At 43.2% G+C, this 23482-nt stretch overlaps 1 protein-coding gene and 1 long non-coding RNA gene across 11 annotated transcripts in view; one reads left to right on the forward strand and one right to left on the reverse strand.

Annotated features, from left to right (window-relative positions):
• Positions 1 to 2316, forward strand: part of LOC130293436 (uncharacterized) — a 60777-nt gene extending 58461 nt beyond the window's left edge. The window contains exon 3 of the long non-coding RNA XR_008848212.1: positions 2021 to 2316. This is a non-coding gene — a long non-coding RNA (uncharacterized LOC130293436). The remainder of the gene's footprint in view (positions 1 to 2020) is intronic.
• AGRN (agrin) overlaps positions 1 to 23482 on the reverse strand; it is a 537034-nt gene that overhangs the window by 405958 nt on the left and 107594 nt on the right. The window lies entirely within an intron of this gene.

Below are 23482 nucleotides of genomic sequence, written 5' to 3' on the forward strand. Positions count from 1 at the left end.
CCAGGCAGAGGAAAAGCCGGATGGCAAGATCCACCAGTCAAACGGATGTACTTTTAATTTCAAATATCTTTTATTGTGAAGGAAAGCATAACACTATGTGTTTCTAGGCCTAGGAGCCCCTTTATCAGGTAAAGCAGGTGAAGGGGCTCCTATGCCCAAAAATGTGTTATGGTTTTCTTAACAATAAAAGAAATTTGAGATCTAAAGTACATCTGTTTTGACTGGTGGATCACGTCATACATTTGGCTTTTCTTCTGAATACCAACTGGGGTCCATTAGGCACTTTTTGTGTCCATCTTCTAAGCAGTCTTCTTCAAACTGTGGCCCCAAGATGTTGCAAAACTACAACTCTGAGCAACTCCCAGGTCTAAAGGATGTGACACGCCGTAATGTTGGTGTTTAAGCATTTATAACGGAGAAGAAGAATAGAAAACTTGACCGCAGTGTTCTAAACTAAGTCTAAACTGCACATGACTGCAGCAAAGCTGTCAGATGGGTCAGGTCACTAGGAGTCGGTATTTGTAAGAACATTCACCTTCTCTGACAGTAAATAGAAAGAGGCAAGAAATATAAACTCAAAGTACGGTATATTAGAAAGTTGTGGGATTTTCCATTACACAATGATTAATCTTTTTATATAAAAGCTGAAACCTCACTTAACCAGACTTCCAATATTTTGCACAAGTGTTAATGCAACTTCTGTATCCCGTTTATCTGTGGCACTGCTCATGGCGAATAAAATCTACCATCCGGGTCTCAATGGGTTAAGCCATTTCCCGCCTGGCTTCTGGGATTCCCCAGCACGATGTTAGTATTAAACTGTTTAACAAATCACTTGGCAGTGGAGACACCATGCTAGCAATGCCGCGGTCTTGTTATTTTGGTCTAAGCTCCCTGAGCCCGGATCCATTTCACAGGCGGGAATGAAAGTAACTTAACTGATCATCCGCAGTGATGGGCAAAATACATGTAGATAGCGGTGAAAGTGGTAGCGCCTCTCTGTGCACTGAGACTCCCATCATCTACGCAGCTCTTATGGGGATTTTCTTTCTTGCACAGATAGCATTTTCCTTACACATACATATAAGAATGTCCCATACAGATACAAAGCTGCAGGGAGTGACATATACATAGAGCTCTGGGAAAACAGAAGAGACCATTCATAATGGATCAGTAGCTCTGGTTTTACTATTCATAGATATGTGGTTTGCTAAAATAAACAGTTTGGTTTAAAGGGGTATCCTGGCTTTATATATCTTATCCCCTATCTAAAGGATAGGGGATAAGATATACGATCACAGGGGTCCCGCTGCTGGGGACCTCCGCGATCCTGGTGCAGCCCCCGGCATTCTGTACCCATCGGTACCTCCAAGACAGGGATGTGACATCACGGCTACGGCCCATAGTGACGTCATGCCACGCCCCCTCCATTCATGTATATGGGAGGGGGCGTGGCGGCTTTATGCCCCCCTCCCTTAGACATGTATGGAGGGGCTTGGCGTCACTATGAGGCATGGTCGTCATGTCACGTCCCCATCTCGGAGACAGAGCCCAGCACAGAATGCAGGGGGCTGCACCGAGATCATGGGGGGACCCCAGCGGCTGTACCCCTGCGATCGTACATCTTATCCCCTATCCTTTAGATAGGGGATAAGATGTATAAAGCCAGAATACCTCTTTAACTCCTTCTGGAAAATCCAATTTTCAGAGCTGGAAAACATTGTCAGAGCAGGAGGAAGCGTTCATGTGTCCTTCACAAAGACAAATTTGTCCGATTTCAACCTTGCTGAGGCATGGATAGACCATTACCTATCCTCTACCAAATTTCATAGTAGTTGTGAGACATTGTGGCTTGTAAGTCTTCGCACCCACAGTGAAATCTTGTGGAGGATCGGTGAATATCTGGGGATGCTTCAACAAGGCTGGAATCGGACAGATTTGTCTTTGTGAAGGACATATGAATGAAGCCAATAACAAGGTTTCCCGGGAAGAATACCTGTCGTCTTCTGTTTTTTTTCAGCAGGACACAGCTAGGTCAATCAAGATGTGGATGAAGGACCACCAGATCAAGAACCTGTCATGACCAACCCTGAACCCCATTGAAAACCTTCAAAATTTGCTAAAGAGGAAGATGGATGGTCACAAGCCTTCAAACAAAGCCAAGCTACTTGAACTTTCGTGCCAGGAGTGCCATAATGTCATCCAACGGCAATGGGAGAGACTGGCTGAGAGCTCAGACCAGGGTTATTCCACCAAATCTTCCTAAGTTAAAACATTAGAATTTTGTTCTTGAAAAATTAGTTACTTTTCTTTGCATTATTTTTTATTTTTTTTTGTAACTTTAACTACCGTATATACTCGAGTATAAGCAGAGTTTTTAAGCACGATTTTTCTTGCTGAAAACGCCCCCCCCCCCTCGGCTTATACTCGAGTGAACTCTCCACCTGTCAATCCCTTCTCAGTGATCTTCAACCTGCGGACCTCCAGATGTTTCAAAACTACAACTCCCAGCATGCCCGGACAGCCATTGGCTGTCCGGGCATGCTGGGAATTGTAGTTTTGCAACATCTGGAGGTCCGCAGGTTGAAGACCACTGATGAAGGATTGACAGGCGGTGATGATGAAGGGGGGGGGGGGGGATGATGACGAGGGGGTTGATGACAGGGTGATGATGGCGGGGGTGTTAATGACGGGGATCTGGATGATGACAGGGTGGGATGATGACAGGGGGGGATGATGTATTTCCCACCCTAGGCTTATAGTCGAGTCAATAACTTTTCCTGGGTTTTTGGGGTGAAATTAGGGGCCTCGACTTATAGTCGAGTATATACGGTAGTTGTTATTTTGGTACAAATAAATACTCTAAATGTCAATAATTTTATTTGGAATTTGAAAGTACTTCTGTCAGTAGTTTACAGTATAAAACAAAACCGTTAATTTTACTCAAACACATACCTATGCATAATAATAATAATTAAATAATATAATAATAATAATAATAAATTCTGCAGTGGTCTCTTAATTATTTTCAGAGTTGTATTTGTGCGCAATAATAGTTTTTATTCACCAAAATTGGGAAATTGATGATCACATGGTGGCGGGAAGGAGCTAACAGCTGTCTATTCCTAAAGCATTTTCCACATCTCCCTTCCAATTTATGGTTCTAAATGGCTTTCTCTCCACTTGCGGCATGGCTGCCTATAAAAATAAGTGAAATTGGTGGTCGTCTGGCTCATCCATCTGGTATACCCACTTCTTGTGCTGCAAATCTCACAGTCTGTAAGGTTTGTACAATGGTATCTTTTTTTTTTTTTTTTTTTTTTGGGGGGGGGGGGGGGGGGTTAATGTTGCCCTCTGGGAAAATGATCAGCATCGCCATTCTGGTGGCAGCAGGGAATAAAGGATCCGTTTGTATTCCCAGTCCGGCTCGGCTGCAGCCTGAAGCTGACAGGGAGGAGGGAGAGATAAGAAGAAGGCTGAACATTGCACATCTTTCCATTGGTCTTAAATGAAATGCAAGACTGGAGGGAGCTCAGCAGGAGGGGAAATGAAATCTGGGGCTCATGTCCAAAAGAGGATTCATCACAGGCCCAGCAGGATGGAGTACATGGAGATTAAATAAACTTCATGACAACTCATGTTTCACTTAAAACGCTTGACTGACACCTGTGAAGGTGAAATCCGCACACGTACGGCGGTAGCAGAACTGGATTTGTCATTTAACTCTTCGAGGATCCATCATTTTGCTTCATAGCAATTTCCTGAATTAAAGGGGTTCTCCACCATAAGGTGATTTTAGTACGTACCTGACCGGCAGTAATGGACATGCTTAGGAAGGATCTCCACTTGTCTTGGGGCTAAATGGCTATGTTGTGAGATTACATAACACTGTGGCTAGCTTTTTGTGAACTTCAATTTCCTGTTTGACTTATGTTTTTTTTTTTACTACAAATCCCATAATGCCATTTTCCTCCCTCTCACACATTAGCCACCCCCCACTCATTTAATCAAAAGACCTGTGCTTTTCAACCAGGGTGCCTACAGCTGTTGCATTAGTTGCAGATTGATCTCTCTGCCACCAAGCGATCCCTCCACCCATTGAAGCAGACAGGCTTCCTGTCATCAGCTGACTAGTGATGTCAGGTCTCGGCTGCATTGCAAGCTGGGAAAAATCTGAGACAACAGTCATTTGGTATGCTGGTAAAAATAAATATTGGGGTCAAAATCACAGAAGAATTGTGAGAAAATTGTCACACACAGGTACAGACACTATATTATGAGCTACACTAACTTTACAGCCCCTGTAGCATAGTCAAGTAAAAAAAAATCCTGGAATACCCCTTTAAGATACGGCAACTGATTTACCGGCATCTCTAAGTTAAACCACAGAAAATCCAGCATGACAAACTCAATTCTGTGGCATATGAAAAGCTCTGCTACATCAGTATTTCGCTTCTCCATTGGTAACATCTATTTATTTTTTTTGGCCTTCTGTAATTGGAAAGGTATATCGATGTAGACATAGAAAATGATCAAAGACCTGTCAGGCCCTGATGACAACAGCCTGCTATAAGGGAACGTGAAACCTGGTGGCTGTCCCTGCTGTATTGCTGCACACACGAGCAGATGTGACAATTCACAGGAACGGTGACAGATTCATTTGTGAAGAGGCCAATGGAAACCGCATCGCAAATAGGTTAGCAGATGCTGATCTCTGTGATGTATCAGCATAGACAAGAGCTCCGTGTATTGCCATGAGGTGTTGTAGCAGCACAGGACAGTATAACGTTGGGGGGTATTGGTAGTGGGGGTATTGTTTCGGTAAATGAGGGGTTAATGTTAACCCTATAGTTCATGACGCCAGGCTGAGGGCTAGTATGCTGAGATGATTCTCCAGCCTATCGCCACCGTTCCTAGTAACGATAGGTGCATAAGAATAAAGACTGAAGGTCCACAAGGTAGTTGAATTTGAACTTGAATAAACTTTACTTAACGGCTTGCGGTACATCCACAGAGTAGTAACAGTCTCAATCAACCAGTCTCCATATACCTCAATGACTGACAGGTGTTGCGGACCTTGACTTTAGACAATAGTCTCTGAATTCAGGGTATATTGCGAAGATTCGTCCGGATTTAGGGGATAGATAAGGTCCGGTGGTCTTGCAGAGTGTTTAGGGATTGATACACTCACAATTTGGAATAAAACAGCCATCGCCGCAAGGCTAAGGCCTAGACTCACTGATGACAGCAGCGCAGATCCTTTCTCGTCAACAGCCCACGAGGAAAGAGAGTGAGCAATGGTCGCCGCTCCCTTACATGGGCAGGGGCGGGGCCGTTTTTACTGGTCCAGCCATCTGTCACTCACCGTCACAAAGGAAATGAGTGCATTACATCACAAGGACCTCCAAAGGTCCTCAAGCAGAAATATCATAGAGTTCACCTGATCACGTGACCTGTAGGTCCTGCTATGCTTCTCACAGGTAATTAACTATTTATTTACATTTTATACAGTTACACTTCCACAAATAAGGAGCATATGATTAGAGCAATGACTATAGGGGTGAGAGGTGACTAGGGATGGACTATACAAAAGGACCCCGACGTCCTAGGGACTCTGGCTATGGGGAGCCAAAAACAAAGGTACCGGATAGGATTCGGTACCGGGACACCATATATATATATATATATATATATATATATATATATATATATATATATATATATATATATATATATATATATATATATATATATGTATATATATATATATATATATATATATATATATATATGACATGGTAACGCATCATCAAATGAACAACTGAACCGTGCAAAGTGGGCCATAGGGGTAAACATAATTCTGTCATATCGAGCCAATTAAATCTATTACATTGACATAACAATGTCTTTTATTCATATCAGAATAAATAATTTATTCTACAGCAGTGTTTCCCAAAAAGTGTGCCTCCAGCTGTAGCAAAACTACAACGCCTAGCATGCCTGGACAGCCTTTGGCTGTCCAGGCATGCTAGGCGTTGTAATTTTGCAACAGCTGGAGGCACGCTGGTGGGGAAACACTGCTCTACAGGAAAGCATGAAACCAAAAGGAACCATTCCTTAGTAAATTTATAAATTTTTGTTACAACCAGAACAACTTTCTTGGGCAATTTTACCGATCGTACCCTAAATTTTTGCACAACTGTTATCTGCCCTTTATTGATATACCACTGTCCAGTCAATGGCAACTGTCTAGTCCAATGACAACCTCCCGTACCATTACAAGGATGAGGCAAGGGGGCATTACTGGTTGGGGCATTCCCTTTCACAAGGGAATAGTAATAGTTGTCAAGTTATTTGTCCTTTTACAGGAGGAATAACAATGGAACAGCCCACTGCAAAGTGCTAATTAACCTGATACACAATTGTTATATTATGGGAAATACCCGCATGTAGTCTAGCGCTATATGGCGACATGACGCTGGTTGGGCGGTAAAAGATGTTACTAAAAGGATGCTACATTACAGCTAATAAAAATGAACTGGGTTGAGTTGCAACCAACCTTATTGCAATGGAACAGTCATGGGAAATCCAAGATGGACTTGTGGTCACAACGTGGCCCCATTCACTTTCATTGGCTTCGATGTAGCAATGCAATAGAGTCATCTTTGGCCATGTTCTGTTAAAGGGGTACTCTGGTGTAAAACTTTTTTTTTAATCAACTGGTGCCAGAAAGTGAAACAGATTTGTAAATCCCTTCTATTAAAAAATCTTAATCCTTCCAGTAATTATTAGCTGATGAATACTATAGAAGAAATTCTTTTCTTTTTGAAACACAGTGCTCTCTGCTGACATCCTGACCACAGTGCTCTCTGCTGATACCTCTGTCCATTTTAGGAACTGTCCAGGGCAGCATGTGTTTTCTATGGGGATTTTCTCCTACTCTGGACAGTTTCCTAAAATGGACAGAGATGTCAGCAGAGAGCACTGTGCTCAGGATGTCAGCAGAGAACTCTGTGTTCCAAAAAGAAAAGAATTTCCTCTGTAGTATTCAGCAGCTAATAAGTACTGGAAGGGTTAAGATTTTTTAATAGAAGTAATTTACAAATCTGTTTACATTTCTGGCACCAGTTGATTAAAAAAATAAATAAAAAAAAGTTTTCCACTGGAGTACCCCTTAACGACGCAGGACGTATATTTGCGTCCTGTGCCGGCTCCCGCGATATGAAGCGGAATCGCGCCGCGATCCCGCATCATATCACGTCGGTCCCGACGCTCATCAACGGCCGGGACCCGCGGCTAATACCACACATCGCCGATCGCGGCGATGTGCGGTATTAACCCTTTAGAAGCGGCGTTCAAAGCTGACCGCCGCTTCTAAAGTGAAAGTGAAAGTGACCCGGCTCAGTCGGGCTGTTCGAGACCGCCGCGGTGAAATCGCGGCATCCCGAACAGCTTGCAGGACACCGGGAGGGCCCCTACCTGCCTCCTCGGTGTCCGATCGGCGAATGACTGCTCCGTGCCTGAGATCCAGGCAGGAGCAGTCAAGCGCCGATAACGCTGATCACAGGCGTGTTAATACACGCCAGCGATCAGCATAGAAGATCAGTGTGTGCAGTGTTATAGGTCCCTATGGGTTAATAAAGGTCATTTAACCCCTTCCCTAATAAAAGTTTGAATCACCCCCCTTTTCCCATAAAAAAAATAAAACAGTGCAAAAAAAATAATAAATAAACATATGAGGTATCGCCGCGTGCGTAAATGTCCGAACTATAAAAATATATCATTAATTAAACCGCACGGTCAATGGCGTACGCGCAAAAAAATTCCAAAGTCAAAAAAACGTATTTTGGTCACTTTTTATACCATTAAAAAATGAATAAAAAGTGATCAAAAAGTCCGATCAAAACAAAAATCATATCATTAAAAACTTCAGATCACGGCGCAAAAAATGAGTCCTCATACCGCCCTGTACGTGGAAAAATAAAAAAGTTATAGGGGTCAGAAGATGACATTTTTAAACGTATAAATTTTCCTGCATGTAGTTATGATTTTTTCCAGAAGTGCGACAAAATCAAACCTATATAAGTAGGGTATCATTTTAACCGTATGGACCTACAGAATAATGATAAGGTGTCATTTTTACCGAAATATGCACTGCGTAGAAACGGAAGCCCCCAAAAGTTACAAAATTGCATTTTTTCTTCGATTTTGTCGCACAATTATTTTTTTTTCCGTTTCGACGTGCATTTTTGGGTAAAATGACTAATGTCACTGCAAAGAAGAATTGGCGACGCAAAAAATAAGCCATAATATGGATTTTTAGGTGGAAAATTGAAAGGGTTATGATTTTTAAAAGGTAAGGAGGAAAAAACGAAAGTGCAAAAACTGAAAAACCCTGAGTCCTTAAGGGGTTAAGCAAGACACCTTCCCAATATCTCACTAGAACAGTCTCCCCCAACCTGTGGCTCTGAATCTGTTGCTCAACTACAACTCCCAACCCAAAGGCTGTCAGGGCATGCTGGGAGTTGTAGTTTTGCAACTGCTTGGAGAACCACGGGTTGGGAAACACTGCCCTAGAAAGTAGTACCTAGAAAGTAGTACCTAGAAAGTAGTAAGAGTCACAAGCCTTCTCCATGATCAACAGTTGGGCCCAAAGTCCTCAAAGCTACTGTGCAGCTGCTTATACTTGTTACACAGATTGGCACCAAAAAACAAAAAAAAAAGAAAACAAAAAAAAGATGAACAAGCTTAAAAAAAAAAATACCCCCCCAAAAAAACATTCAGCCGTTGAGGTGTACGCTCCTCATAATGACTAGAATTAGCGTTTTTCAAGACGCCGCTTAATGTTTTCTGTTGAACATCAATAGAATCTAATGCTAATCATTCATTGTGACCCCCCCCCCCAAAAAAAAAAAGAAAAAAAAAAAGACAAATTTTCAACAAGGCTTTAAAGCTGCTTCCTGGCAGTCTTGAATAATTAAAATTAGCATAAAATTTTTAAGACTTTCATGATTTCATTAAAATTCATTCTCCCCCTTAGAGACATCTCTCTGCCAGAGTCACATGTAGGACAAATTCCACACTCCATAGGACAATGAGACCCGTCTTCTGTATAATATCCCTTAGAACAGATCAGAAAGGACCAAACAGATCAGTATCTGACTGTAGAGGATTCCTCATAAACAATAGGGCCAAATAGCAGAAGTGATGTAGTGCTATATATATATATACAGTGATCCCTCAACTTACAATGGCCTCAACATACAATAGTTTCAACATACAATGGTCTTTTCTGGACCATTGTAAGTTGAAACCAGACTCAACATACAATATTACGGACAGTCCAGATCTGTGAAACGTGATGTCTGGTAGCACCCCCTACAGTACAGGGAGGTATTACATGTTCTGTACTCTTTACCTGTACCAGGGTTACCTGCTCCTCTGGACACCAGGTGAGGGCGACTCCATTTTTTTTTTTTTTTAAGGACATTGCGTGTTCTGTTCAGGACCCTGAAGAAGCTCCTGTCCTCTACATAGACCAGTGTTTCCCAAGCGGGAAGCCTCCAGCTGTTGCAAAACTACAACTCCCAGCATGCCCGGACAGCCTTTGGCTGTCCGGGCATGCTGGGAGTTGTAGTTTTGCAACAGCTGGAGGCTCCCCGCTTGGGAAACACTGACATAGACAGTGATTTACAGCTTCCAGCAGATCTTTCTTACTTTTATATGTAAGGATTTGCTTTATCTATATTAGTTATTTACTTATTTTTCTTTAATCCTCACTTTTTTCCTATCTTTGGATGACATTTTGGTGCCTTCAGAACCAATTACCAGGTTTCCATAGAGTTCTGGTCTCAACATACAATGGTTTCAACATACAATGGTCGTCCCGGAACCAATTAATATTGTAACTTGAGGGACCATTGTATATATATATCTATATATATATATCTATATATATATATATATATATATATATATATATATATATATATATCAAATATATATATATATATATATATATATATATATATATATATGTGTGTGTGTGTGGTATTCATAACTATTAAAGGAATATAAAGATTGTAGAAATCTGAAGCCAGATATTGCCATAAAGGATAAAAGTAGTATAGCAGTTAAAAAGGGTTGTCCAGGATTGGAAAAACATGGCTGCTTTCTTGCCAAAACAGAGTCACGCATGCAAAGTAAAGTAGCGATACAAGATACGGGCTATGGGCAGTTGTGGCACTCCTTTTGGAAGAATGCAGCCAGAATGTCGGGGGCTGGCACAGAGATCGTACATATTATGATGTATAAAGCGGGATACCCCTTTAGAGACTTTGTTCCGCATTTTACTTTGATACATATATACACCTAGGACATGACTGATCCCTCCCAGAATCCACCAACTGATGAATAAGATTTCCCCAATGTTTCCATTATTATTGATCGATATATGGAATGGCCAGGTTTAATTTCTATCAGTCTTTAGCTTCACCTGTTCCCCACAGATGATTAAAGTCTGGGGACCAAAACGCATCAGGCCGGCCGTACATTTGTACATGTCGTGTGGACTATGTTTTAATACTTTATATTAAAGGAGATATCTGTGAGGCTACTATATTGGTTCCTGACAGAGTGATAGGTTAAGAGTGCTGCTATTTTTAAATAAAAACTGAAGGCTACATGGCCCCACTGTAGTCATTGGCCAGACCCCCAGGAGTTGGATCTTCCACCATTGCCAGACTGAATTGGTATGCCAGCAATTTTGATGGTTGGAAGGATGGTCTATAAAGCTTGATAGACTTTTTGTGGTTGCCTTTAGGTCACCCCTGTTGGAAGTATTGAGGTTGTCATGGTTCATTTTACTGCAGTTCATGTAACTAAAATGTGCAGCATATTTGCAGCCTAAGGCCGGGTTTTCATAGCCAAGAATATGTGGAATATCCTCCAGTAAAAAACAGGGGTGGACATTCCATACATTTGAATGTTCTAGCGGGCACTAGTACCATTTGGAAATGCGCCTGTCAGGATCCGGGTACTCGGAGGATACTGGTGGTGGATCCTCTGTGTCAGTGGGGTGATGACGTGGGCCGTACCAGGGGAACGGAGTCTAAGGGGTTACTAGTATTCACCAGAGCCCGCCGCAAAGCGGGATGGACTTGCTGCGGCAGGTAACCCCCAGGTCGTTCCACCCGATAGCGACTCAACCCCGACTGACTGCTGAGATAGGCGCGGTACAAGGGATTAGGAAAGAGCAAGGTCGGACGTAGCAGAAGGTCAGGGCAGGCAGCAAGGATCGTAGTCAGGGGCAACGGCAGGAGGTCTGGAACACTGGCTTGGGACATACAAGGAAACGCTTTCACTGGCACAATGGCAAAAAGATCCGGCAATACAGGGAAGGGGAAGTGAGGTGATATAGAGCAGTGCACAGGTGAATTCACTAATTTGGGCCAGGCGGCAATCAGCGGCGCACTGGCCCTTTAAATCGCAGAGAGCCGGCGCGCGCGCGCCCTAGGGAGCGGGGCCACGCGTGCCGGGACTGAACAGACGGGGAACGGGTCTGGTAAGCAGGCTGGGATGCGAACCGCGAGCGGGCGCGTCCCGCATCGCGGATCGCATCCCTGCTAGGGACACTATCGCAGTGCTCCCGGTCAGCGGGTCTGACCGGGGCGCTGCGAGCAGGTAACAGCGCCGTCTCATAGATGGCGATGCATCTCCGAGCGGAATCCATAGAAAGAATAGACAAGTCTATTTTTTCTGTTGCAGAGATTCCATGGTGCGCACAGCTAATGCGGATGGTGTTCCTGCTGTAGAGAAAGTGCGTTCCTGCAGGAATCCCACATGAATATCTTGCCGTGTGAACATACCCTAAGATATGTGTCCGAGGTTAGAAGTAGAGATTCTGCTAAATATTTTGTCCATTTGCTGTGTCTAGCATCGCTAAGGGGAAATACCAGATACAGGACATGGGGAAAAGTGGCGCTGTTTCTAGGGGAAAAAGGATGACCTTTTGCCCTAATCTGAAACACAATCCCTCAAAGGTTTCCTGCAGGGAAGAACATAGCTAAATCTTCCCAATAATAGCAGAAAATCTGGGTTTCCAGTGTAACAAAGCTTTGCGTGTTATGTCAGGTTACTGTAACACAGTCAAGAGGCAATAAAATGCTGGATGTGGTTTAAGCCCAAGCAGAAAGTCCAGTGAATAGACTCAGGTTCCTGTAGTTTCTATAAGTATTTTGGCCCCCATAGGATGGACAGAAAAGCCGACTACTTGGCTCTTCCTTCAAGGCTCCGGTTAGAAAGGCTCATCGTGTTCACTTCAAAAGTAATTTGTTCCAAGAAATAAGCACTCAAGCTAATGAAGCCGGTTTCCTATGGATTTCATTCTAATGGGTATTTGACTTGCTAATTGAATCATAGATTTCCTTACATCTCTGCCTGACATTAATTAATGTGGGATACAGATAGATGTTTGCACTCGCTGACAAATAGCCAGTTTTGGGAAACAGAGGTTTTATTTCACCAAATCTGACAAAGACATTGAGAGAAAAAAAAGCGTCTCCCCTTGGGCCCAATTGTCCTAAATTAGAATAAATTATCGTTGCGGTGAATGGCAAATGGGTTGCAGGCCCCATCTGTGACAGCTTTACTTTAGTCAGAAATATAAAGTGAAGCAGCCTGCGTGATGCTATAGATGGATGATGAGGGTCGCATGTAATCTGTTATCTAATACAGTAAATTAAATAGGAATAATGGGGTCTTAATTCTTAAATGATGGCTGGGTGCATTTATGTTATAGAAAATTGAATATGCATAATGGTGTTGTCATCGACGTCTCCTGCCATTAAAGTGATCTTAACTCTTAATATCCTTGTTATAGGACTTTGTGTCGGATTTCACAGAAGGTATGGAAATTTGGGAGTCCTGGTGCTTCATGTCACCACATTTCTCTACCTGGCACAGTAGGTCTTGTTGGTTGGTTGCCTCTAGCTAACCTCTTCCATTATCTCCAACCTACTTTGTTTGCTGATGTTACAATGACCATGAGGAATACAAAACAGAGGATAGGGGATAAGATGTCTAATCGTGGGGGTCCTGCCGATGGGGACCCCCATGATCTTCCTGCTGCACCCGACATTTGTTTAGAGCATTGGAAGCAGCGCTGGAAGCTCGTGACATCACTGCCCCACCCTGCTCCTGACATCATGACCACGCCCCCTCAATGCAAGTCTATGGGAGGGGGCGTGATGCCCAATCCCATAGACTTGCATTGAGGGAGCATGGCCATGACGTCACTTGTGGGGCATGGCCATGACGTCACGATCCTCTGCCCTGCATCACCAGTCATCCGATATTGGATGTCTGGGTTGCCGCAGCCAAGATCGTGGGGGTCATTAGGGGCCATAGCCGTGACATCACATCCCTGTCTTGAAGGTAGCAATGGGCACAGAATGCCGGGGGCTGCACCAGGATCGTGGAGGTCCCCAGCAGCGGGACCCCCGCAATCAGACATCTTATCCCCTATCCTTTGGACATTCGACAAAGAACAAAAGTAGAACATGTCTCTAAAGATGAGAAGCGATGGGGCAAGAGGTTACGTTGTGAGGCTGTGTGTGGAACAGCCAGATGATAGGAGAGGAAGTGACTTTTCTCACACAGAGTTGTATGGTGGTGATATGATGCTGCGTTATAGACTTGCATTGAGGGGGCGTGGCCGTGACATCACAAGCCACCGCCCAGCATCGCCAGTCATCTCGCAGGGAGCGAAGTTCGCTCCGTGCACCCCATGTCTGGGGTGCCGCAGCCGAGATATGGGGGGGGGGTAGAGGCGGGACCCCCGTGATCAGGTATCTTATCCCCTAGTTAAGATGTCTAGGGGCAGAGTACCCCTTTAAAGAGGAATAAAATGAAAATTCATGATCAACAATGAGAGGAAAAGGAGCCAAGATACTCTACTGGCATGAAAAGGTCTCTACTGTGTCCACCCCTGTCGTAATAGTGGGGATTCATGTGGAAATACGTTTTACTTTAAAGTGCAAGATAAAATTCCTGTGAAGCAAATAGCTTCATTGTAGTAAATCAGAAGATTTAACTACAGAAAGGAGGTGGCAAATAAAGGGCACAACACTCCACGTTGAGAGATTCTTTTTGACAAATGCATCACTTTAGTTCAAGTGCATTAAGACATTCAACAAAGAACAAAAGTAGAACATGGCTCTAAAGATGAGAAGCGATGGGGCAAGAGGTTACGCTGTGACGCTGTGGGTGGTACTGCCAGATGATAGCAGAGGAAATGACTTTTCTCACACAGAGTTGTATGGTGGTGATATGATGCTACGTTATATAAGCTCAAAAACATCCTTTATTGTTGAAGGGCAATCGTTGCTATGACATGGGTCACATCCATTAGGGGGCGCTTAAATCATTTCTTCCTATTTGGCATTTATTCACCTGCAAGTCTTATCCCATTCTAATCGAGGCAGACCCCATAGACTTGTATGGTTTCATTTTATATTAATCTCTTAATCTTGTCAGCAAGTAATGATTATATTATATTGCTATCTAAGGATGAACATGTAATGTCGGTTCCTCGAGTCTACCTTCCTGCTTCAAAAGCGATAAAAACACATTCCAGAATTTTATTACGGAGCATTAAAAGGCCAATGAATGTCAGCAGCATATGCAGCACTTTGTAAAGAGACATTAGATGGCAAGGTATCTTCGGGGAGCTACTGAATTGTGCCATAAAACCAGAAAGGGAAACTCATACTTCAGCTTAGTGCACCATAATACGGGGAAGTAGGTAAAGCATCACACGCAGTCTTTTTGACTTTTTAAGGTGTGGATATGTTACAGTATCAAAGTTGGAGATCTTCACGGAGCCACAAAATGTCAGCAGCTGTATAAGGTAAGCAAACCCGAAAGACTAGAAATTGTTAATAGTATTATTATATAATAGTAATAATAATAAGTCAAGCAGAGTTTGGATGTGGTTCCAGTTTTTCATCTCAAATTTGTTCCAATTTTTTTTACTCAAAAGGACCTGTTATCACTTTTAAGCTTCTTGAAACACGAGTCATTGATAGATCTCTTTTTATACTGAAACAGAGTGTGTTATTATTAAAGGGGTATTCCAGCTTTATACATCTTATCCCCTATCCAAAGGATAGGGTATAAGATGTATGATTGCAGGGGTCCTGCTGCTGGGTCCCCCGCGATCTCAGTGCAGCCCCCAGTATTTCGTGCTGGGAGCTGCCTCCGAGCGGGGACGTGATGTCACGCCCCTCCATTCATTTCTATGGGAGTCACGGCTGTCACAACCCCCTCCCATAAACATGAATGGAGGGGACTTGGTGTGACATCACTAGGGGGCATGGCCGTGATGTCACGTCCCCGTCTCCGAGGCAGCACCCTGCCAGAATGCCGGGGCTGCACTGAAATCGCGGGGGTCCCCAGCGGCAGGACCCCTGTTGATCACACATCTTATTCCCTATCCTTTGGATAGGTGATAAGATGTATAAAGGCGGAATACCCCTTTAAGAGCCACTGGGGATCACCCCAATGACTTGTGGGTTTGGCAACATGAAAGTGATATCTCTGGATCCTATGTACCAATGAAGAACCTATAAAATTCAATACTGTGGAGAATATTGGAATTGGTTTGTTTCGAGTGTACCAGTGGCCTCTACAAAACTAAAGTGCCAAATATTGGTTGGAAAGTTCTGGTTAAAAATACAACTTAGAACATGATCTTGTCTTAAATAAATCTCTTTATAGAACATCCAATTGGCAACAACAAGTCATATGGATTAGCAGTTGAACATTTCCCCCATCAGAATATAGTCTTCTAATTCTTCTACTAAATGCAATGTCTCAATGCCCAAACCACACTGAAACATTTCTGCAGTACACCAAGTTTAGGCTGGGTTCACACCACATTTTTGCAATACAGTACCCGTATACATTTTCAATTTGAAATCCGTACGGAACCGTACTGAAAACCGTATCCATTGACTCTCCATTGAAAACCATATGCCAAACGATGCACCCGATTGTGTCCATTTTTCACCCTGTACAGTTTTGTCAGTTTTTTTCCCGTACCCAAAACTGTAGTATACCATGGTTTTTGGTCTAGGTGAAAAACTGTATTGGAATGTAACCTTACAGAACCATATGTGTGTACGGTTCCATCCGGTTTTCACCATACAATTTTTGACTTTGCACAGTTTTTTTCTTGGAATTTCAATCAAACAAGTGAAACTTTATTCATAATGGAGTGAATAGTATATATTTTACATATACATTAAACGATGCATCCGTACATCATTTACAGTTTAGTCAGGTTTCGAGGAATCCGTTTTTTTTTTTATCGAAAACCTGCTACGGGAACTGTACTGCAAAAACGTGGTGTGAATCCAGCCTTATGGTGATGGATTTATGGATTTATCTCTTGTGCACTGGCTAGAATTAACCTCCCAGACATTTGTGCTTGAACTATTATGTTTACGGGGATAATATCATCAAAGAAGTTTCAACGCTGCCCAACCCTAAAGCAGCAGAAGTGTAATAGGATATGGAAGTTGGCAAACTAAATGTACTATTAAAAGATAGATGGCAGGTATCAGAAAGCCTTCGACAGTCCAAAGAGTAAGTAAGGAGACATTTGAACTCAATGGCCACTAGCCAGTCCTTATTCCCCTTGCATCCTTAGATCTCACACTTGAAGCCTGTAAAGTGAAGCACCACCGAATAAGCAGCACTCCATTCCTGCAGTGCTAGACATGTGACTCAGGCAGACGTCTAAATGGGAAATTATCATCCCCATGAAAATCCCAATTACCATTCATATGGTCACTCAGAGCAACAGACAAAGAATGCGCCACGACCACAAGAAAGTAAATATACTGCAGAATGCGTCCATGCTCTACTGAGCATTCTCCCTATGTCTCCCTGATTCCCTGTGTGAAGGGACCTTGCAATCTTCTTAGGGTTCAATGATCCTTTTAAGAAAAGCCACATGACCTACATTTACTCACTGTTAGCTAAGGAGGACTCATGGTTCGCCCACCTAGAAGAAGATTTTCTTTAGCATTTGTGTTGTTCGCTAAATTTCTTAGCTTGGGACATCAGGATGTGTATTAACAGAACATTGTCTATGTGGTCACTCGTTTACACTGTACATAGGGTTGTCACCTGGCCGGTATTTTAACGGCACATCCAGTATTTAGGCTACACTGCCGGTATTTTTATATTGAAAATACCGGCAATGCAATGGCCGGTATTTATCCAACCAATCCTCCAACTCCTGGAATGTTGCACCATATACTATACCAGTGTTTGCCAACCAGAGCACCTCCAGCTGTTGCAAAACTACAACTCCCAGCATGCTGGGAGTTGTAGTTTTGCAACAGCTGGAGGCACCCCTGCTTGTGAATCATTGACCTACACTATATACTACTATATAGTCCAACATGCTGGGAGTTGTAGTTTTGCAACAGCTGGAGGCACACCTGGTTGGGAAATATTTACCTACACTATATACTACTATATAGTCAAACATGCTGGGAGTTGTAGTTTTGCAACAGCTGGAGGAACCCCTGGTTGGGAAATATTGACCTACACTATATACTACTATACAGTCCAACATGCTGGGAGTTGTAGTTTTTCCACAGCTGGAGGCACCCCTGCTTGGGAATCATTGACCTACACTATATACTACTATATAGTCCAACATGCTGGGAGTTGTAATTTTGCAACAGCTGGAGGCACCCCTGGTTGGGAAATATTTACCTACACTATATACTACTATATAGTCAAACATGCTGGGAGTTGTAGTTTTGCAACAGCTGGAGGAACCCCTGGTTGGGAAATATTGACCTACACTATATACTACTATACAGTCCAACATGCTGGGAGTTGTAGTTTTTCCACAGCTGGAGGCACCCCTGCTTGGGAATCATTGACCTACATTATATACTACTATATAGTCCAACATGCTGGGAATTGTAGTTTTGCAACAGCTGGAGGCACCACTGGTTGAGAAACATTGACCTACACTATATACTACTATATAGTCTAACATGCTGGGAGTTGTAGTTTTACAACAGCTGGAGGCACCCCTGGTTGGGAAACACTGACCTATACTATATACTACTATATAGTCCAACATGCTGGGAGTTGTAGTTTTTGTTTGGGGCAGCTGCTGAGCCACAAGCTGTATCAGGGCATGCTGGGAGTTGTAGCTAGTAACTAACTGTAACTCCTGAAAAAAAAAAAAAAAAAAAGAGCGATCAAAAAGTCCCATCAAAACAAAAATGGTACAAAATTGTTCAAAACTAGAGATCGGGGCACAAAAAAATGAGCCTCATACATCCCCGTATGAGGAGAAATAAAGTTATAGGGGTCAAAATAGGACAACATTTTCCCCGCAAATAATTAATTATGCCAATTAGCATGGTCAGTATTTTTTTCCAAGAAAGGCGGCAACCTTAACTGTCACCCATCACTATAAGCGAAAAATAAAAACTGTATCTAGATGAAGAAGTTTATGAGAATTTCCACTAGATTTTGTAATCACATTACATGATCAGAACTGCAAGGTGACTGATCAAAGTGATCATCACCACCAATGGGGACCCGGCGTTCGTTTAGAGCGTCAGGTTCAGCACCAGAGGCTCGTGACGTCACGCCCGCGCCCCGATCGTGATGTCATGACCAAGCCCCCTCAATGCAAGTCTATTGGAGGGGGTGTGACGGCCGTGATGTCACGGTCACACCCCACTCATGACGTCATGGTCACGCCCCCCTTCAATGCAAGTCTATGGGAGGGGGTGTGACGGCCGTGATGTCACGGTCACACCCCACTCATGACGTCACGGCCATGCCCCCCTCAATGCAAGTCTATGGGAGGGGGTGTGACGCCCGTCACACCCCCTCCCATAGACTTGCATTGAGGGGGGCGTGGCCGTGACGTCATGAGTGGGGTGTGACCGTGACATCACGAGCCTCCACCCCGCATCGCTCCGTGCACCGGATGTCTGGGGTGCCGCAGCCGAGATCGGGGGGGGGGGGGGGGGGGTCCCCAGCGGCAGCACCTCTGTGATCAGACATCTTATCCCCTATCTTTTGGATAGGGGATAAGATGTCTAGAGGCGGAGTACCCCTTTAAGGATTGGTGCTTTACTTATACAGTGCCTACATGATGGCTACAAACTCTTGGAAAGAAAGTTTTTAGTAGCTTTTGTTTTTTACAGTTGTAGTATAAAAAGATCAGAAATACATTAATGATGAAATCCCACCCTATAGATGATGAGACATTAGAAGAAGGTGTAGGAAATAAGGCTGGCCAGGGTATTTGTTGGTATATCCACTCTGTCTGAGGACCTCATTGCAGATGATTAAGGCAGGATTTATGGGTTTTCCTGAGGACATGCTGTATCTCTGTAAGTGCCACATAAATTAACCAACAGAGATGACAAGACCAGAACATAAACCTTCCACAAGCAGGTAGTGTTTCAGACATTGTACAGCTACCTCAGCGCCAGCCAACCATAAAAACAAGAAGGATACTAGCAGCCTTGCTTAGAGAATCTGGGTTAACTGTTCGTGTCATGTATACCAAGGGACTGACTGAGTGCTTGTCTGCCCCAATGGGGATTCAATGGAAGAAGCTTTGCCACAGAAAATAATGTCTCCGTGAGACGCGAAGATCAGGAATAACATGTCATTCCTCACTGCAAGGTGTAATTTATGGCACATAAAAAGCTCTTTAATCTTATATAAAAGCAAATCATTTCATCAACAGTAGCAGCACAAGAATAGCACACAAAAAAGTCGCCATGTAAATATCGCAGGTTGCAAAAAAAAAACAAAAAACTTTTGGGTATGTTCCCACATACAGGATCCTGCGCAAATTTGATGTGCAGGATTTGTAACTGCCGATTAGAAGCTGCGCTCAGTCATTTAGTTTACATTGAAATCTGCAGCAGAAAATCCTGTGCATCAAATCTGCGTATGTGTGAACGCACCCTAAAGGGGTACTCCGCCCCTAGACATCTTATTCCCTATCCAAAGGATAGGGGATGTCTGATTGTGGGGGTCCCACTGCCGTGATCTCCCTGCTGCACCCAGCGTTCGTTTAGAGAACCGGGTGCAGCTCGGGAGGCTCGTGACGTCACGGCCACGCCCCCTCAATGCAAGTCTATGGGAGGGGGAGTGACGGGCATCACACCCACTTCCATAGACTTGCATTGAGGGGGTGTGGCTGTGACGTCACAAGCGGGGCGTGACCATGACGTTTCAAGCCTCTGCCCGGCATCGCCAGTCATCCGGCACGGAGCGAAGTTCACTGCATGCACTGGATGTCCGGGGTGCCGCAGCTGAGATTGTGAGGATCCCCAGAGGCGGGACCCCTGCGATCAGACATCTTATTCCCTATGGATAAGATGTCTAGGGGCGGAGTACCCCTTTAATGATGTCATCTACAAGTATAATGTCACAACACTGAATAATTTAAAAGGTTTTGGAAACAATTGTAAATGTACGATTATGTGGGTGCTCTGCAAGAGCTACAGGGAGGAACGTAGCTGCTTCTCTTTCTCTATTTCCAAATACTCTTCATATCACAGAAAAAAATTATGCTTATGAGTTATCTTACTCACTATGTCATGCAGATGCTTTACATGTCTTTTTTATGTGTCTTGTTTCTCTAATTGGCTCACAAATCCCTCTGTTCTGCTGCTCACTCATTTTGACATCTACCGCTCAGGAAGAGAGAAAGCACTGAGCTTGCCCTCGCTCACCCTGCATTCACTTCCTCTGCCATGCTGTGCTGGGTCTTTTTATCCAATCAGTGCAGGCTTCTCTGTAACCCTCTCCTCTCTGTTTTCATGCTGCAGTCTGATAGGACAGGAGTGAGCACAGACAAATACTAGTCCCAGTCTCACTTCCTGGACTTTGTACATGCCTGTGCTTCAGCTGGGACAAAGATGATGCTGCAGCCTGACAGGATTATGTTCTGAATGGTATGGGGACCCCTAGTGGTCTTTTTTTATAAGCCATGATTTTTTTTATCAAAAAGAGGTAACAATTTTTTATAAAGTATATTAGAAAGGTTAATGGTTTGGCAAGATGTACAACATATAAAGTTTTTTAATATACCAGTGGCCATAAAAATCATTAAGTAAATCGCAAATCTGAGGCCTGAATACATTACATTTTATTCAAGCACATAAGGATTTATGATTTTTTTCCCCCATTTGAGGGGTCGATTTGTGAAAACTGATATCTAAAAAAAGTCCATCAAACATAAACACAGCTTAAATATTAGGGAAAGTCAAAGCCCACAGCTGTTGTGAGCACATCTGGTATCCTTGTATCGCTCATCGCAGACAGAAAACATGGCGGGACGCAAGCATGCCCGCTATGTCAAGCATCTCGCTTTAAGACCATAAAATGTAAGAGCAGATGTTTAGTGTATAATAGCTGTGTCCATTACATGCAGACTCCCTCCTGTTTACATGACCGGCAGGCCCCAATTCCTGCAATGTAAACTGTTTACAGAACAGACAGAAGGGGCGCAGGTCCGTGTCAGTAGAAACATGGAGTGTGTATATAGGTGTGTGTAGTGAAACTGGGAATGATGACATTTACAATGATAAAGGTCCTTAGAGTTCTCAAAATATGTGCATTCCGAGAGTAAAGAGGTAGTGCGGGATCTCTCCATGACCTCATGCGTCAGAGTCCAATTATCCCTGTCTACCTTGCCCAAAGCTGTAGAAATTAAGTGTCACTGTCACTTTAAAAAAAAAAAAAAAACTTTTGGCATGTCCTAGAGCAGTGTTTCCCAACCAGGGTGCCTCCAGCTGTTGCATAACTACAACTCCCAGCATGCCTGGACAGCCAAAGGCTGTCCAGGCATGCTGGAAGTTGTAGTTTTGCAATTGCAGATAATCCTATTAACAAGGATAACACGTGTCTCGGGAAGCGCCCAGTTTAGAAGCAAATCCCCATAGCAAACCTCTTCTAAACTGGGCGTTTCCCGAGACACGTGTCATCAGAGAGCACTTAGACAGAAAAGAACAACTTTAAAGGGTACCGCTCATCAAATAAACTTTTGATATATTTTAGATTAATGAATGTTGAATAACTTTCCAATAGCATGTTAATGAAAAATATGCTTCTTTCTATTGTATTTTTCCCGATCAGTCCTGGCAGCAAGCATTTCTGACTCATGCTGGAGTCCTAAACACTCAGAGCTGCCAGCCTGCTTTGTTCACAGCCAAACAGGCTGTGAACAAAGCAGGCTGGCAGCTCTGAGTGTTCTCCTTTGTGAACAAAGCAGACTGGCAGCTCGTAGTGTTTAGGACTCCAGCATGAGTCTGAAATGCTTGCTGCCAGGACTGGTAGGGAGACCCCTAGTGGTCATTTCTTCAAAGTGGAAAATTAAATAGAAAGAAGCATATTTTTTTAATAACATGCAATTGTAAAAAGTTATTCTGCATACAGTAATCTATAATATATCAAAAGTTTTTTTGATGAGAGGTACCCTTTAACTTCAGAAGCTCATAAGTACTGAAAGGATTAAGATTTTTTAGTAGAAGTCATTTACAAATCTGTTTAACTTTCTGGAGCCAGTTGATATATATAAAAAAGTTTTTGCCTGGAATACCCCTTTAAGATTTAAAAATAGAAGTAATTTACAAATCTGTATAACTTTCTGGCACCAGCTGATATGAAAGCATTTTTTTTTTGCCAGAGTACCCCTTTAACAATACATACAGAGCCAATTCAAAAGAAATACCATATGCTGCTGTTACAACTTTCTATAAATGACACATTTAATTCATACGGTTTTTTTTCTGTCTAAAAACATTACGCAGCAGCACATTTCAGGCTTAATAAAATGAGCTGCTCTAAAAGCTGAGATGACAATATTGATCGCACTTAGACTAATGAAAGCGAGGAGCGAGGAGAAAGCTCCTGCCGCAGTTTGCCAAGGTCGTTCTGCAGCCGTCTCATTGAGTCATGGAGGGATAGTCAAAACTGGATTGCAGGGAGGAAGAAAATATGTGTTTGGCTGCCACGCCTTGTGGATGAACATTACCAGCAGGCTGGATAGATGGGATGTGCTGGAAACCATTTACAAGTGTTTTCCAAACCGTGTGTCTCCAGCTGTTGCAAAACCACAACTCTCAGCTTGCCCGGACAGCCGAAGGCTGTCCGGGCATGCTGAAAGTTGTAGTTTTGCAACAGCTGGAGACACACAGTTTGGAAAATACTGCCGTATACAAGGCCTAAGCTGAAGAAGAATCTTTTCCAAGACATGTTAGTAAGGGCCACCACATAAAGGGGCTCACCTACAATCACATATGAGTGTTAAAAAGGGGTGCAATGACTTGATGGCAAAATATTTACAGTGTTCTAAAATGCTAACACATATTGGGAGAGATTTATCAAAACTGGGAAAGAGGAAAAGAGGAGC

This window comes from Hyla sarda, chromosome 10 (assembly GCF_029499605.1).
Source record: "Hyla sarda isolate aHylSar1 chromosome 10, aHylSar1.hap1, whole genome shotgun sequence".
Classification (NCBI taxonomy): Eukaryota; Metazoa; Chordata; class Amphibia; order Anura; family Hylidae; genus Hyla; species Hyla sarda.